Consider the following 18664-nt stretch of genomic DNA (forward strand, 5'->3'; position numbering starts at 1 on the left):
GTTGATCACCCCCGGGAGATTACTTGTATGCCGTCCACCAAGAAAAAAAAGGGACAAGCTCAGAAGTCCCTCACAACATACCTACTTAAGGCTCACGAGATTTGCGGCATGTCTCCAGTCAATACAGAGCAAGCATCCCTGTCCGATCCCGCACGGGATACCACCGCTCCCTTATCGGCCTTAGTCAGCGAAAATACACAGCATCTCACAAAAGGGGACTTGGAGTCCTGCTTGGAAACCATGTACGCCAAACTAGCTGCCAAATTTCAATCAGAATTGCATAAAAGCACTAGTGTTCTCTCTCAGGAAATAGCCACGCTGGGCTCTAGGACAGACCGCTTGGAAACCAAACACGATGAACTTAGCCTGGCCTATGGTGAACTTTCCAGAGAGCATGATCATTTACAAACAGCCTTTTCACAACTGCAGGCGCAGGTCGAGGATCTTGACAATCGCAATCGCAGGAATAATCTGCGAATCAGGGGAATCCCGGAGTCTATGGCAGATCTTTCATTAATTATAACCAAATTGTTCAAGTCACTCCTCCCAGATCGTGACCCTGGATCTTTTGCTTGTGACCGCATCCACAGAGCCCTACGCCCTAAACCTCCTGCTGACAAGCCGCCTAGGGATATTGTCTTGTGCATGAAGGATTTTCTGACCAAGGAAGAAATCCTCAGAGCTGCTCGCAATACTCCAACAATCTCCTTTGAGGGCTCGGTTTTACAAATCTATCCTGATGTTTCCCTGGCCACGTTGGAGAAACGTAGAAAGATGAAAGAAGTTACAACTGCCCTGTTCTCAGCTCGTATCCGCTACAAGTGGGGCTTCCCTTTTAAGCTGATAGTTCCACACAATGGGAGCACATATATAGCTACATCCCCTCCCGAAGGTAGAGCAATCTTGGCCAAATTGGGCTTGGCGGATGCCCCATCACCTCAACGTCCACCCTCCACCCCTCGTATTTCTCCCATTTGGCATACCCCTTCCCCACGGAGGGATAGAAGGAGAGTCAGACAAGAACCGGGTTGACGTGTCCACTCTCACTTGCCTAATACTCATTGTCTTGATAGTCTTTGGTTTGGTCTATTGTTTTTTTATGACTTTACTAAGATTTGGGACACAGGGATTTTGCTCTCTATTTTTTACATTGTCAGGTTGTGTATTTCTGTGGTTGTTGCTGTGCTATTTTTGCAATACTGAATATTTTGTATGCCTTGCATTGATAACTGTACGAGTTAAGGTATAACAAGGGTCATTGGACCCTCCTAATTGCGCCCATTAATTCATGGTTGTACTACTCTTTGACACGTTACCCCACCCTGCCTCCTGACATGGCCGGAGGTGTCGCCGCCCGATTGCGGGGTGGCAGCTCTGTTTTCCATGTTCTAAGGAGACAGGGTTTGGGCCCATGTGGCCCCTTAATGTTTGAACTTTTGGTTTTATCAGGTATGACGACTTTTCTGCCTGATCCACGTTCTTCAGTTACCCTTTCAAATATAGAAGATGTTAAAGCTTCTTCTCCATTGTGTTTTGCTCTTTCTTTTCTTAAAACTTTAGTGCATGTGGATGGTATTATGTCGGTCTGTGGACGTCACGACCCATATGTTGGGGTCTGGAGGTCCCCTAGGCTGGTTCTGCCACCTGTATGTCTGTCTGATGCAGACTTGCGGGTTTCTATGTCTAGTCAAATAACTTTAGGGGATATCCTTGTAATGTGTACTTTTATGATGATAGTGGCAGGCTCTGTTTATTATGGTAATGCAATGTATTTCACATAATGTCCAGGGTTTCAATTCGCCAAATAAGCGCAAAACAGCCTTTCTTCAATATAAAAGATTAGGAGCAAAAATCATCTTATTACAGGAAACACATTTTGCAGCCGCAAAACACCCGACCTTTTTTCATAGATCCTATAGGCAGGGGTATTATACCCTACATTCCTCCAAGAGTAGGGGAGTGGCCATTTTTCTACATAACTCATTTCCTTTTGAGGTTCAACAAGTGTATCGTGATCCAGACAGTAGGTTTATTATTCTTAAGGGCACCCTTTCAGGTCGAGAACTTACAATTGCTAATGTCTATGCACCAAATTCGGCACAGGCTACCTTTTTTTCTAAATTTTTTGGTGCTCTGGATAAATTTTTGTCCCCCCATCTATTGGTGGGTGGTGATTTTAATCTGGTGGCAAATCCTATTTTGGACCGTAGCTCTGCCTTGCACACTTCCCAAGCGTTCCCAAAATCCCTTACTAAGAAACTAGATGCCCTCCAGTTGGTGGATGCTTGGAGGGCGCACAACACGGGAGCCAGGGATTACACATTTTATTCCCATCCACATGACTCTTATGCTAGACTAGACTATATCTTTTGTACCCCTATTTTGCTAGCTAATTCTAGGATAGCTAGTATTCATTTGAGCACCTGGTCGGATCACAGTATTATGGCCTTATCTATCACGTTTGTGGGATTGGCACCTACTCCCTTTTCATGGAGACTTAATGATTCTATGCTAACTGATACTGACTCTCGGCAGGAGGTGGTTACATCTCTTAAGGAATACTTTCAATCTAATTCAACCCCTGATATTTCCCCAGCCACACTCTGGGTAGCCCACAAGGCGGTCCTGCGGGGCCGACTTATCTCTATGGCTTCGGCCAGAAATAAAAAACGTTGGCAGCAGATACTACTTTTAACCCGAGAATTAGAAGCACACTATAGAAGCCATGTAGCTGATCCATCTCTACTTAATAAACAGCTGTTGTCCCAAAAACGCTTGGAACTGAATGCCCTACTTTCCCAAAAAACTGAAAAGGCCCTCCGCTGGTCGAAGGCCTCGTACCTATTACATAGCAACTCAGCATCTACCATGTTTGCTAGGAAATTGAACCATTCTTTGCGCCCCCCACATGTGTATAAATTGCGTACTAATTCAGGTGCTATCTCACCATTACCTCAGGAAGTTTTGGGTATTTTTGAAAATTTTTATTCTAAACTACTGGCTTATCCACAGTCGGATTCTGTTTCTCTATCAGATTCATGGCTAGGTTCTATACCCCTTCCTGCTCTCACACCTTCTCAGATTGCCTCTCTTAATGCCCCCTGTACTTTAGAGGAAATAACATGTGCAATAGGAACGCTGAAACGCTCTACTGCACCGGGTCCTGATGGATTTACTGCTGGCTATTATAAACATTTTGCCTCTACATTGGCTCCATACTTGATAACACTATTTAATGATGTTTTACAGGGGGGTAAATTCCCCGAGGAGATGTTATTAGCTAACATGTCTCTAATACCCAAGCCACAGAAAGACCACTGTTTGCCGCAAAACTATAGACCAATCTCAGTAATGAATAACGATCTGAAGATATTTAGCCGCATTTTGGCGAACAGGTTGGCTCCTATTATCTCCTCTTTGGTATCTCCAGACCAGTCGGGTTTTATTCCCGACAGATTTATTACTGATAACATTCGTCTCACTCTAAACGTTATCCAAGATGCCAATTTACATTCCAAAGAGGTTCTGTTGATGAGTTTAGACATAAACAAGGCCTTTGACAGTGTCCTTTGGCCCTACTTGTTCTCTTTGCTACAGAAAATGGGCTTCAGTGATGGGTTTTTGGCAGGCATACATGCCCTATACGACTCTCCTAAAACAAGAATAAGGCTTCCTGGCTGTAACTCTGACTTTTTTACATTGAGTAGAGGTACCCGTCAGGGTTGTCCTCTTTCGCCCCTTTTGTTTGCGCTGGTGTTGGAACCTTTGGCATTGGCGATCAAATCACATTCGGATATTTCTGGCTATTCGTTATTAGTTTCACACTTTAAGCTGAGCATGTATGCTGATGATGTTATGCTTTTTATTACTAACCCGTTGACTTCTTTGCCCAATTTGTGTGTCGCATTGAATGATTTTGCTAAAGTGTCAGGCCTCACTGTTAATTTTACCAAATCGGTAATTATGCCTGTTAATGTTCCTGACTCCCTAAGTGCATCTCTCCGTAGTTCTTTTCCATTTCGCTGGGTCAAGGACAGGATATCCTATTTGGGGATTAATCTTGCTCCCAGATACTCTGATGTGTTTGTGGCTAATTATCCACCATGTGTGTCACGTCTCTCTACTCTACTGAAGATTTGGCATGGTTATCATATCTCCTTTCTGGGTAGAGTCACGGCGGTTAAAATGAATATCTTGCCCAAACTGCTTTATCTTTTTAGAGCACTTCCAGTTCCGGTTTCAAAAACGTTTTTGGATCATTTTCAGCGGATTATTAACAATTTTATTTGGGGAAATAAGCATCCACGTTTTGCCTCATCCATTTTATATCGCTCACAACGGACGGGAGGTCTTGGTCTTCCCAACTTTTGGCTATATTACCTCTCGGCTCGTTTTGCGCAATTATCACAATGGGCTACTATTAACTCTCAAATCCCATGGATTAAGTTTGAGTCTCAGTCAATACGTCCTTTTTATTTACCGGGAATTTTATGGTCTAAAATCTCCCCCCGATCGCTTACTTTTCATAACTCTATAGTGACCCACTCACTGACACTTTGGTCCAAATACAAGGCTAAGCTGAGTTTAGTCTCTCATATTCCCCCAGGTGTTTCATTTTTTGGTGATCCTACTTTTGTTGTAGCCTTCTCTTCCCCTCACATGTTTCGTTGGTGGTATGATCGATCCTTTATCAGATTGTCTGATTTCCAAAGAGGAGGATCTTATATTACCTTCGATATGCTGCGCGTGCCATTTGATGTTCCTCTTCGTGAGTACCTTCGTTATAGACAGATTAGGCACTTTTTTAATGCGCACTTTGGCCTTACCCCATCTTCTCCGATCTCTTTTTTTGAGCGTGTCAGCCGTGACTCTCCTAGAGGTAGGGGTCTTATTTCAGATCTTTATCACCAATTTTTGATCTGTCTTTTTCATGCTCCTCCTATGTACAGGCAGAGGTGGGAGGAGGATTGTGGTATCACTTTTTCGGATGAGGATTGGGACTCCATGGTGGATAATATATGCAAGAGCTCTAGATCTCTTTCGGTTCGTGAGACGGCCCTTAAAGTTTTAACCAGATGGTATTATACTCCGTCCAGACTACATACAATGTTCCCACAAACATCCCCTTTATGTTTCCGGGGCTGTGGCCGCACAGGTACTTTGGTCCATATGTTTTGGGATTGCCCAAACATATCTTTGATCTGGCGTAAGATATCTGAGGTGGCTACCTCACTATTGGTTAACCCGATACAGTTGTCTATACAGACCTGTTTATTGGGGGTTCATATCCCAGGGGTCTCTGATGCCACTCTGAGATTGCTACATACATTATGTATTGCCACTTTGTGGTCCATTGCCCTGCATTGGCGGTCTAATGCTGTACCCTTGGACTCTGTTTTACACAGAATTGACGCTGTAATGCTTATGGAACGTATTCATTATACACTACTGGATAAGATGCACTTATACGATAAAAAATGGGAGTCATGGAAGGATTGTAGACATTTATTGCATGATTGACAACATCCCCGGTAAAGAATGGCTGACATATATTGTTGATAGCTGTATCACTCAATCTGTTTTATCATTTATGTATCTCATGCACTCATAACTTTCTTTCTTCCTCTATCTTCTTTTTTATGTTAATATACTTTTATGTATTGTACGGTTCAAATGTGCCTTATTTTTGTTGACAATATCACTTTCATACTGTGCTGTTGTTTTACTGTCTACTTATGTACAATAAAATCGTTTGTAAACAAAAAAAAGTTGATTGGAGAGGGGAAAACATATAAAAAAGTGCAGAAAATGATAGTCTGCTCAGCTAAAATGATCGCAAATGCTTTAAAATGGCAACCAAAAGCTGAAAGACGTGGAAGAAAGCGAAAAACTACCATTCGAATGGATAGAAGAATAGCCAAAATGGCAAGGACTCAGCCAACAATCAGCTCCGGAAAGATCAAAAAAGGTGTAAAGATTGTTCTTTTTGGGTCTAGTGGCCGGAGACAGTTTGTCAGACGACCCCCAAACACTGAATTCAAGCCACAGTACACTGTGAAGACAGTGAAGCATGGTTGCGCAAGCATCATGATATGGGGATGTTTCTCATACTACGGTGTTGGGCCTATTTATCGCATACCAGGATCATGGATCAGTTTGAATACATCAGAATACTTGAAGAGGTCATGCTGCCTTATGCTGAAGAGGAAATGCCCTTGAAATGGGTGTTCCAACAAGACAACGACCCCAAACACACCAGTAAACGTGCAACATCTTGGTTCCAGACCAACAAGATTGACGTTATGGAGTGGCCAGCCCAATCCCCGGATCTTAATCCAATAGAAAACTTGTGGGGTGACATCAAAAATGCAGTTTCTGAAGCAAAACCAAGAAATAGAGAAGAACTGTGGAATGTAGTCCAATCATCCTGGGCTGGAATACCTGTTCACAGGTGCCAGAAGTTGGTTGACTCCATGCAACACAGATGTACAGCAGTTCTCAGAAACAGTGCTTATACAACGAAATATTTATTAAGTGATTCAAAGGAAAGGAAAATCTTCAAACATTTTTCAGTTTATATAGTGAATGTTTGAGTTTGTAAAGAAGAATACAAACACTGCTATTTTTTTGAACAGTCTAATATTCACTTTTCTTCAATTTTTTTAGAGGAACAACACAAATTTGATATATTTTTCTTCATGTTTTGATTTGGAATAGAATGTGTAGTGTTCCCAATGCATTTGTGTTTATGGAAATAAAAGCTATTAGAAGGATTTTGAGCTTTATTCACTTTTATCAACACACTGCTATTATTTTGAACACAACAGTAAATGTGTGTACACTCCCTCCACTTTGCATATACTGCTCAGCAAACTAGATTTCTTATAGTGACAACTCAATACCAGAAGGTGTATGGAAGCTTTATACACTGCACCAGATATCCTGAATTTCTCTTTGTAACAGTTCACACACTTATATGAGAGAATCGTATATTGTACAAACCTGACACAGAGACAGCATGCTGGCAGGGGACAGGCTTTTCTACTCAGGCTGAGGTTGCTCTAAAAACAAAACTGAAAAGTATTGAACACATTTTGATTCACCTGGAATGTATTTCGCTGATGTAGGGGTTGTTCAAATGGGCAGCAAAAGCAGGTGGATAAGCCGTGGTTTTATCACCCTTCCTGGTCACCCAGCCAAACAAAAATACAGCCACTTAGGGCTGTATGTATACAGCTGCAAAAATGAAACGGCAAGATAGTCGGTGAAAGGATGGCCCCCAAACACCACCCATTCAGGTGAATGGGGCCACGCCACCTGCAGCTGCTCCAATAGAATGTCACAAGCCTTTGAGCAAGCTGAAAGAATTTTAACTGTATGTGTTCTAATATATTCATGTCTGTATCATCCGCTCCATCTAGTGGCCGAAATGCAGTATAGGTTTCTAAAACACCTCAATGAGAAAAGATCCCACATTTTAGCAACTGGATGGAGCTGATACAGAAATGAATCTGCTCAAAACATATGGCGACATTTTGTTCCACGTGCATGAATGGTTTCTTCACAGTGAGAGCTGTGAAAATGTGGAATAGACTCCCTCAAGAGTTGGTTCTGGCCAGCTCAGTGGATTGCTTTAAAAAAGTCCTGGATTCTTTCTTAGATACACAGAATATAACTGGATACTAACATTTATAGGTAAAGTTGATCCAGGGAATATCCGATTGCCTCTCTGGGGATCAGGAAGGAATCTTTTCCCCTGCAGGAGAAAATTGGATCATTCTTTGCTGGGTTTTTTTTCCTTCCTCTGGATCAACTGTGGGTGTAGGATTATAACTTTAATTTTTTTCAAAAAAAATATCAATTCTTGATGCCTGAAAATTTCTGTTTGGCAAGTAGACAGCCCAAGGTGCTGTATTTAGTAAGAGGCATGTCATTTTTTTTTTAATTGTAATTGTTTGGAAAATGAAGAAATTAAAAAAAAACATTTTTAACATTTTTTTATTTAACATACTGTCACCAGTGCAGTACGGCATCATCATATACAGTGACTTGAAAAAGTATTCATACCCCTTGAAATTTTCCACAATTTGTCATGTTACAACCAAAAATGTAAATGTATTTTATTAGCATTTCACATACAGTGAGGAACAGAAGTATTTGAACACCCTGCAATTTTGCAAGTTCTCCTACTTAGAAATCATGGAGGGGTCTGAAATTCACATTGTAGGTGCATTCCCACTCTGAGAGACAGAATTTAAAAACAAAATTCAGGAAATCACATTGTATGATTTTTAAAGAATTTATTTGTCTTGCACTGCTGAACATAAGTATTTGAACACCTGAGAAAATCAGTGTTAATATATGGTACAGAAGCCTTTGTTTGCAATTACAGAGGTCAAACGTTTCCTGTAGTTCTTGACCAGGTTTGCACACACTGCAAAAGGGATTTGGCCCACTCCTCCACACAGATCTCCTCTAGATCTGTCAGGTTTCAGGGCTATCGCTGAGCAACACGGAGTTTCAGCTCCCTCCAAAGATGTTCTATTGGATTTAGGTCTGGAGACTGGCTAGACCACTCCAGAACCTTGATATGCTTCTTACGGAGCCACTCCTTGGTTATCCTGGCTGTGTGCTTCGGGTCGTTGTCATGTTGGAAGACCCAGCCACGACCCATCTTCAATGCTCTGACTGAGGGAAGGAGGTTGTTGCTCAAAATCTCACAATAAATGGCCCCATTCATCCTCTCCTTAATACAGTGCAGTCGTCCTGTCCCCATTGCAGAAAAGCACCCCCAAAGCATGATGTTACCACCCCCATGCTTCACAGTAGGAATGGTGTTCTTGGGATGCAACTCATCCTTCTTTTTCCTCCAAACACAACAAGTGAAGTTTAGACCAAAAAGTTCTACTTTGGTCTCATCTGACCACATGACTTTCTCCCATGCCTCCTCTGGATCATCCAGATGGTCATTGGCAAACTTCAGACGGGCCTGGACATGTGATGACTTGTGCATTACCTCAGTAACAAAAATGTATTAAATGAAGGAAAGGTACTCACAAACAGCGAATAAAAATAGGCATGTAAGTCCACCAAGGGACTTCAAAGGTAAGAGGCCAGCGCGAATCCCATCATGGGTATAGGTACTCAGTCCAGCTGACACGTTTCGAAGGTCATGCCTTCTTCCTCAGAGCTCTGACGCGTTTCGAAGGTCATGCCTTCTTCCTCAGAGCTCTGAGGAAGAAGGCATGACCTTCGAAATGCGTCAGCTGGACTGAGTACCTATACCCATGATGGGATTCGCGCTGGCCTCTTACCTTTGAAGTCCCTTGGTGGACTTACATGCCTATTTTTATTCGCTGTTTGTGAGTACCTTTCCTTCATTTAATACATTTTTGTTACTGAGGTAATGCACAAGGTTGGTGCGCTTCTTGTTGTTTTACTTCGCAGTTTGTTCGGGCTTCCCCAGCCTTGGTTTGGAGCTGCATGACCTTGGATACTCCGGTGGTTGCTTCTCTGGAGGTTTTAATTCCATCTACTCGCCACCGGCCTGGGTCCCGGAGCGCAGGAGAAATCTTTTTTGGTTTATTGTCATGTGATGACTTGAGCAGGGGAACCTTCCGTGCAATGCATGATTTGAAACCATTACGGCGTAGTGTTCTACCGGCAGTGACCTTTGAAACTGTGGTCCCAGCTCTCTTCATGTCATTGACCAGCTCCTCCCTTGTAGTTCTGGGCTGATTCCTCACCTTTCTTATCATCAGTGATACCCCACGAGGTGAGATCTTGCATGGAGCCCCAGTCCGAGGGAGACTGACAATCATCTTTAGCCTCTTCCATTTTCTAACAATTGCTCCAACAGTTGATCTATTTTCACCAAGCTGCTTGGCAATTGCCCCATAGCCCTTTCCAGCCTTGTGGAGGTCCACAATTTTGTCTCTGGTGTCTCTTTTGACAGCTCTTTGGTCTTGCCCATGGTAGTAGTTGGCGTCTGACTGACTGTGGGGTGGACAAGTGTCTTTAAAGAGCTCAGACCCCACTCCGGAAATTGCCCTCCTCTCAATCTTCCCGGGCTCGTTAGCTTCCCAGAAGAAAAGCTTGCTCCGCTTCTTCCTATCCGCGGCCCACCAACTGATACCCCTCTTCTGCAGATCGTAGACCCCACTGCCCCTCCCCATGTGGGTCTTGGTGCTTAACGATACCATGTGCATGGAGGAAATGCTGGCATTTGACAACGACACTTTCGATAAACACAAGCTGTTGTGGTCGGTCTGGCTCCACTTCTCTTCCTCACGCCTGCAAAATATGTGCACCCCTGATGGGATTTGATGGAGTCATACTCAATGCCCCCAGGCATACACCCCGATCCGACTATCTGACACACCCTGAAGGTGCGACCTGGGGACCATTTCGGCGGAATACTAGCGGTGGGCCACCTAGCAAGCCTGCTCCGGCCATCCTCCCTACCCTAGATTTTCTCTTTTCCCCCCGCCCCCTTTTTTTTTCTCCCCCCCTCTTCCTTTCCCCCCTCCCCTCTCCCTCTCTGCGCCCCTTTCACACTCTTGTTTCTCTTCACCACCCCTACCTCTTTCCCTCTTGCCCTACCTACATCTTTCTCCCTGCCTCGCTCTCTCTCGAGCGTTTCCATCTACAAGGGTTTCTCATTTAGACATTAAGGAATTATTGTATCGTCCTTGAATATCGTCTCTTGGGGGATGTCCCCTCTTTAATCACGAAGGGTCCCATATCTACCGAATACATAGACTACGCTAATTCCCATCTGAATGTATCTACTCACCCTTATCCCTGTTGATGTTCTCTTAATTCCTTCTTTTATACTATGCATTGTTTGATTTATTGCAAAACCAAATAAAGACAAATTTGCCTTTAACCGCTTGCCGCCCTGCCACTGTGTATATACGTGGCCACGTTTAAAAACGGGTTCCGCGCTCCCGACACTTTCGCCGACCCGCGGGTGATCCGACTCAATCCAGGAGGGATCAATCATTAGATTTCAGCCAGTGATGTTGACAAATACACAGGACAGGATATGATGTCATTCTTCTCTGCCTGGACACATTCCGTTCCAGACAGAGAAGAAGACATCCAAAAAGTGAGTACACAAGCACTACACTACAGTTAGAACACTCTAGGATACATTTAACCCCCTGATTGCCCCCCCCCCCAGTTAACCCTTCACTGCCCTGTCACCAGTGTCACTGATCAGTGAAGCGATTTTTACTGATCAGTGTCGCTGGCGACTTCCGATAGAGTTAGCGCCCCTCCCAGATAGCGCCAGATTGCCCGCCAGTACACCAGTAATCCCGTTTAATCCCTTGATCGCCCCCCCCCCAGTTAACCCCTTCACTGCCCTGTCACCAGTGTCACTGATCAGTGAACCAATTTTTACTGATCACTGTATCAGTGTCGCTGGCGACTTCCGATAGTGTTAGCGCCCCTCCCAGATAGCGCCAGACTGCCCGCCAGTACACCAGTAATCCCGTTTAACCCCTTGATCGCCCCCCCCCAGTTAACCCCTTCACTGCCCTGTCACCAGTGTCACTGATCAGTGAACCAATTTTTATTGATCACTGTATCAGTGTCGCTGGCGACTTCCGATAGAGTTAGCGCCCCTCCCAGATAGCGCCAGTTTGCCCGCCAGTACACCAGTAATCCCGTTTAACCCCTTGATCGCCCCCCCCAGTTAACCCCTTCACTGCCCTGTCACCAGTGTCACTGATCAGTGAACCGATTTTTACTGATCACTGTATCAGTGTCGCTGGCGACTTCCGATAGAGTTAGCGCCCCTCCCAGATAGCGCCAGATTGCCCGCCAGTACACCAGTAATCCCGTTTAATCCCTTGATCGCCCCCCCCCCCAGTTAACCCCTTCACTGCCCTGTCACCAGTGTCACTGATCAGTGAACCAATTTTTACTGATCACTGTATCAGTGTCGCTGGCGACTTCCGATAGTGTTAGCGCCCCTCCCAGATAGCGCCAGACTGCCCGCCAGTACACCAGTAATCCCGTTTAACCCCTTGATCGCCCCCCCCAGTTAACCCCTTCACTGCCCTGTCACCAGTGTCACTGATCAGTGAACCGATTTTTACTGATCACTGTATCAGTGTCGCTCGCGACTTCCGATAGTGTTAGCGCCCCTCCCAGATAGCGCCAGTTTGCCCGCTAGTGCACCAGAAATGTGCGCTAGTGCACCAGAAATCCCATTTAACCCCTTGATCGCCCCCTCCCCCCCCCCCCAGTTAACCCCTTCACTGCTCTGTCACCAGTGTCATTGATTACAGTGAACAGATTTTTACTGATCACTGTATTAGTGTCACTGGTGACTTCCGATAGTGTTAGCGGCCCTCCTAGATAGCGCCAGTTTGCCCGCTAATGCACGGGATTTTTTTTACCAAAAACATGTAGCAGAATACATTTTGGCTTAACTCTATGACTAACTTTGAGTTTACGATATATTTTTTATAGCTGAAAGTAGAAAATATTGTTTTTTTTCTAAATTTTCGTGGTTTTTTTGTTTATAGCGCAAAAAATAAAAGGCGCACAGGTGATCAAATACCACCAAAAGAAAGCTCTATTTGTGTGAAAAAAAAGGACATAAATTTCGTTTGGGTACAGCATTGCATGACCGCGCAATTATCATTTGAATTAGTGCAGCGCCAAACAGCAAAAAAAGGCCTGGTCATTAAGGGGGGTAAATCCTCTGGGGCTCAAGTGGTTAAAGAGCTCAGACAGGTGCTACTAAGGTAGATTAATGAGTGGAGTAGAGGTGGACTTTTTAAAGGCACATTAACAGGTCTTTGAGAGCCAGAATTCTTGCTGTTTCTTAGGTGTTTAAATACTTATGTTGAGCAGTGCAAGACAAATACATTCTTTAAAAATCATACAATGTGATTTCCTGAATTTTTTGTTAAATTCTGTCTCTCAGAGTGGGAATGCACCTACAATGTGAATTTCAGTCCCCTCCATGATTTCTAAGTGGGAGAACTTGCAAAATCGCAGGGTGTTCAAATACTTCTGTTCCTCACTGTAATTGTGAAGTGGAAGAAAAATGATAAATGGTTTTTAAAATTTTTTACAAATAAAGCTGTGAATAGTGCTGTGTGTATTTGTATTCAGCCCCCCCGAGTCAATACTTTGTAGAACCACCTTTCGCTGCAATTACAGCTGAAAGTCTTTTTGGGGATGTCTCTACCAGCTTTGCACATCTAGAGAATTATATTTTTGCCCATTCTTCTGTGCAGAATAGCTCAAGCATTGTCAGATTGGATGGAGAGCGTCTGTGAATAGCAATTTTCAAGTCTTGCCACAGATTCTCAATTGGATTTAGGTCTGGACTTTGACTGGGCCATTCTAACACATGAATATGCTTTGATCTAAACCATTCCATTGTAGCTCTGGCTGTATGTTTTGGGTCGTTGTCCTGCTGGAAGGTGAACCTCCGCCCCAGTCTCAAGTCTTTTGCAGATTCTAACAGATTTTCTTCTAAGATTGCCCTGTATTTGGCTCCATCCATCTTCTCAACAACTCTGACCAGCTTCCCTGTCCCTGCTGAAGAAAAGCATCCCCCCAACATGATGCTGCCACCACGTTTCATGGTGGGGATGGTGTCTTCATGCCTGAAGGGTAGAAGGTGTCGTCTGCAACCAATGGCACGCAACTAACTTCCGGGCACTAAAGAGGGTCTCATGTAGAAGGGTAACAAGGAACTTGTCCTCAGGTAGGTCCAGGGGAGGAGGCCAAGCAGGCACGACTTGGGATCTAATTGTAAAGGAAAGCCCATATGATCATGCAAGAACCTGATAATTTGTTCCCAGTATGCCTGAATAACTGGAGAGGACCATAATAGATGGAAAAAAGTACCCGTTTCCCTTAGACATCGGGGGCACAAGGGGCTCTGCTTAGGGCGAAATCTGGAGACTCTAAGTGGGATGAGGTAAGCTCAGTGCACTATATAGAGCTGGGTAAGTCTATCAGGTAGTCTTGGTGAGACCAGCATGGTGCTGTCCCATAACTCGTCCCAGTCCCCTGCTTCCAATGGCCCAACATCCGAATCCCAACAGGATTTGGCCCTATCCACTATGTGGTTCACTGTGGGGGTAACACAGTGTAAAGAGACCCGAAATCCGTTTGGTAGACTCAGTACCTAAAACAACCTCTAACAGAGAGAGGGACTGAAGAGGGAGAGCCCACAAAGGAAACTGAGCCTGCAGGGCGTGTTGTAACTGCAGGTATATGAATAGCATATGATCGGGAAGATCAAACTCCTCTTTTAGGGTTTGTAATGGCTTGAGCCCAGAGGGTGTAAGTACCTGATACATGACCCCCCCTAGAGGTCAATATCTCAGGGTTAGGAATAGTGATGAGTTCAGGCAGCTGGGGGTTGTGCCAGAGGGGAACATGAGAGTGATAGGAAGGGGTGCACATTCGTCTGAGAGCTAACTCCCAAATGCATTTATGATGGTGCAATAACGGTTCACGAGTTGCATGGGCACCAGAGTGCCCGCTACCCCTTAAAACCACTTGTAGAGGGGAAAATAACATATGACCTGGTTGCCTACAAACCAGGGCCTGATACCGAGCAGCCTCAGATTTATCTAAGTGGTAAAAATGAGACAGCTGGGCCACCAAATAATAAGAATGAAAATTCGGGAGGGCCGACTTCCCATCCCCCCCCCATCATAGCGGAATTTGTAAGTGTGAGCCAAGAGAGCTTATGCCTACCCAAACCCCCAAATAAACAAATTGAGGATTCCATCAAGTGTTTTAAAGGTTTTCAAAGGTAGTACTACAGGGGAATGCCAAAATATATACAGGAATTAGGGCAGAAGGATCATTTTAACTAGATTAAGTCTCCCCATGGCCCCTGGTGGAAGTCTTGCCCAGGATTGAGTGCGTGCCGTCAAGATGGTAAATAACGGCTCAATGTTAAGATTAGGATAATCCCGGAGATCCCTGGATACAAGAACCCCTAAATACTGAACTGCAGAGACTCTGCACAGAGGCAGGGAGCCAGAAATGTATAACGGAGGATAGATGTCTAGAGGGAGGATCTGTGATTTACTCCAACTGATACGCAGCCCAGTGTGAGCTCCAAAGTCCTCAATGACCTGTAAAGTGGCCTGTATCCTCCAGGTAGAGTATCATATCATCCGCATACATTTCTTTGTTGTTGTTGCCTAGCCTTTTCAAAATGCAGTTGTTCAACAAGACCAGTGTGGGAGCGTAACGCGGCAGTTTTCAGTGGGAGGGGTCAGCGTTAAAAGTGTCCATTAGGAAAGTCAGTCAGTCAGTGGCCTGTCGTAGGATAAATTTGGAAGAGGCTTTCAGTCTGTTTATAGGTGTCAATAACACCTTAGGGTTGTGCAGTTTGAATGAGTCCCATACTGAATCTGTCGAGGCCCTATTATGATTGACAGTAAAGTAGTATTGCCATTCCCATTGGATGTCCTTGTGATCTGTTAGAGCAGATAGCCAAAAAGAGTGTAACTGCCACAAGGGAGGCATTGCTTGTGGGCTAAACAGAGGGTTACCCAGTAGGGGGCTTGATCCGATAGCATTCTTGGGTGGAATCCTGCATCCTCCAATAGAGGTAGCAAAGTTGAGAACACGATTATAAAGTTTATATGGGACATGGTGGATTGTGTCACCGAGAAACAAGAAAATGCCTGTATGTGGGGACATTTATAATGCCAGCTATTCGTCAGAGCAAAGTCAGTAAACAGACAGCTAAATCTGATTGTTGTCATATTGGGGGGGGGAATCTGTAATCACATAGAGACAGTCAAAAAAACATATTAAAGTCCCCAGTCTATATAGCAGGTATGTGGGGTGCTGTGCCATGAAAAGAAAGCCCTCACTGACCACCACAAAATTGTAAGGGGGTGGAATGTAGCAAGCCAGAATTAAACAGGGGCAACCGTACAGAGTCGCATAAAAAGGTGACATAAAACTCATAACATGCAACCACAAAACGTAGTCCTATGGGGACGAACACTCACTGGAGTGATGACTGGGAAGAAGGACACTTAGTATATGCGCCAGCTTAGGGTAGATTGCAGAAAAGCTAGCTGGATTTGTGAGCATCCGCTTGGTGGTGAACGTTCCAGGGAATCAAACCCCTCATTGGAGGAAAAGGAGGTACTCCATTCTGTCCTCCAGTCTCAGATATCTTCAGATGGAGAAGGAAGGTTGTGCAGGGGGCAAAAGTACTGAGATGTCAAAGTCAACGGAACGGAAAGCAAACATCAATACTAGGAGCGAAATATGGCATCCAAAGGGGGAGAAAAGAGGGAAGGGGGAACAGGAAAAAATGGAAAATTGGGGGAGGAAGTAGGGGGGAGGAAAATGTGGTAAGATCCTCGATGGTTGTGTTGGGCAGTGGAAAAATCAATTGAAAAAATGGGGAGGGGAAAAAAGGTCCAGGGAAGGATATCCAAAAACAAGAGGGAGAAACAGAGTCTCCTTCCAGCCCTCTAGCAAAGGGAAGAGCATAGTCATGACCCTTGAGAGCAGGTGACTGGTTCAAGCAGGACGACTGCGATCTCCTTCTTTTTGATCGAGCCAGGTTGAAGCCATCTTTGGATCTTCAAAGAAGTGCACCCAATCTTCACCAACCACCTGAAGATGGGCTGGAAACAGCATGTAGTACTCCAGATGTTTAGTGTAGAGGCACCGTTTGACTTCCGTGAAGCGGGATTGCTGCTTCTGGATTTTGGTCAGGAAGTCGGGGAACACTGATATTCTTACGTTCTGGAAGGGGATATTGCCCTTCTCTCTGGTCAGCCTTAAAACAGGATATTGGTCTCTGAAATTGAAAAACTTTGCAATAAAGGTACAAGGCGATGCAACCACCAGGGGTTGGCAGGCCGGCATATGGTGTGTACGTTCAACTACAAAGGTGGTCGAAAAGTCTGCCCTGCTAAAAGTAGTGATCAGTAGGTTTTCTAGAAACGTGGCTGGGTCCGGGCATTCTGAGCTCTCTGGGAGGCCAATAAAGCGGAGATTACAGCGTCGGGCCCTGTTTTCCTGGTCATCCTATTTCTGAACAAGCTGTTATAACTGGGGTTGCATGGCCTCAGAGGTGTGCTATAAAGGGTGGATAGAGTCCTCCACACAACTGATGCGGGTCTCAGTTTTGGTGACCTGGTCATAGAGTTTGTGCACATTCTGGCTTAAAAGAGATAAATATACCTTTCACATCCTCTATTTTCCTTGGCAAGGTCACCTGGCATGTGGAGATCACCTCAAGTACGTTCGCCGTGTCAGCCATGGGTGGGTCTGAGGTAGGAGAAGCGGAGACGCCATCTTCCTCCTGGGGTCCCGCACTTTTCTCAAAAATTTTCCAGGGAGGGTGTAGCAAATGCAGCTTTTCAAGGGGACGACCTGGTAAGAAGGTTGAAGCTCTAAGTAAGTTGAGAAGGGAAGAAAAATGGCAAAAGACACTCAGGACATTGTAGTAGGATAAAACCGGAGCGGTGCTCAGTGCCCGTGCGTCCTACTCCATCACCGTCCAAATAGGTGTTTATTTTATTGACTTTTTACTCTGCCTAGATGAGAAATGGCACCATGTGTAGGGTAGGGCTTGGCTGGAAAGATGGAGGGAGAAGAAAGGGAAAACTGAAGGATACCAGTGAATGAAGTTGTGGAAATGCAGGGCAAGGGGCAAAAATGACAATTAAATTGATGGTTTTGTTTTTAGTGCTGAATGAAATGTGGTAGAAACTGACCCACTGTCAGATGAATCAGAATGAATTGCATATGCACAGGGAGAAAGATGTGTGTAGGAGGGGAAAAAAATGCTTCATATACAGCAGTGTCCTCCACAATCCATCAGCCAGAGAAACCAAGAGGCTGGAGGCAGCAGCATGTCTGGCCAACAGCACTATAAAATAACTGTAATGTAACTGTATATTACAGATTAAACTGTTGAATATTATAGCACCTTTGGGAAGATATGGTGCTGACCTGTTTTCCTGGGTCTGCCTACTAATAGATTACACACACACTGTATATTATAGTACAGTCAAGTAGACGTGTTGCCAGCCTCCTGCAGCTTTAGCTCTGCCCGTCGGTGACAGGAAAGGAGTGTAATGATATCTGTGCGATAAAGTGGTGCCCTAATTCTGCACTAACAGGAGAGACAGGAAGCCTCAGCCAGGTCAGAGGTAGCCCAGTAATTGAAAACCACTGATAGTGTACATGACATCTGATAATAGCAGAACACAGCACCGTGCACACAATATACAGCTCAGAGTGTATTTTGTAGTACATTGTAACATTTTCACGTTAATGGATTTTTAAGCTTTAAAAATATATATTCTATATATATATTTTACACACACTGCTCAAAAAATTAAAGGAACACATTGAAGACACATTAGATCTCAAAGGGGAAAAATATCATGCTGGATACCTATACTGATAAGGACTGGGTAATGTGTTAGGAAGGTAAGGATGCCCCATTGTTTGATGGAAATTTAAATGATCAACCTACAGAAGACTGAATTCAAAGACACCCCAAAAATCAAAGTGAAAAAAAATGGTGCAGCAGGCTAGTCCATTTTGCTGAAATGTCATTGCAGCAACTCAAAATGCTACGCCGTAGTTTGTATGGCCCCCACGTGCTTGTATCCATGTCTGACAATGT

This window comes from Staurois parvus, unplaced genomic scaffold, assembly GCF_062004578.1.
Source record: "Staurois parvus isolate SC_StPar_1 unplaced genomic scaffold, SC_StPar_1.0 ptg000294l, whole genome shotgun sequence".
Lineage (NCBI taxonomy): Eukaryota > Metazoa > Chordata > Amphibia > Anura > Ranidae > Staurois > Staurois parvus.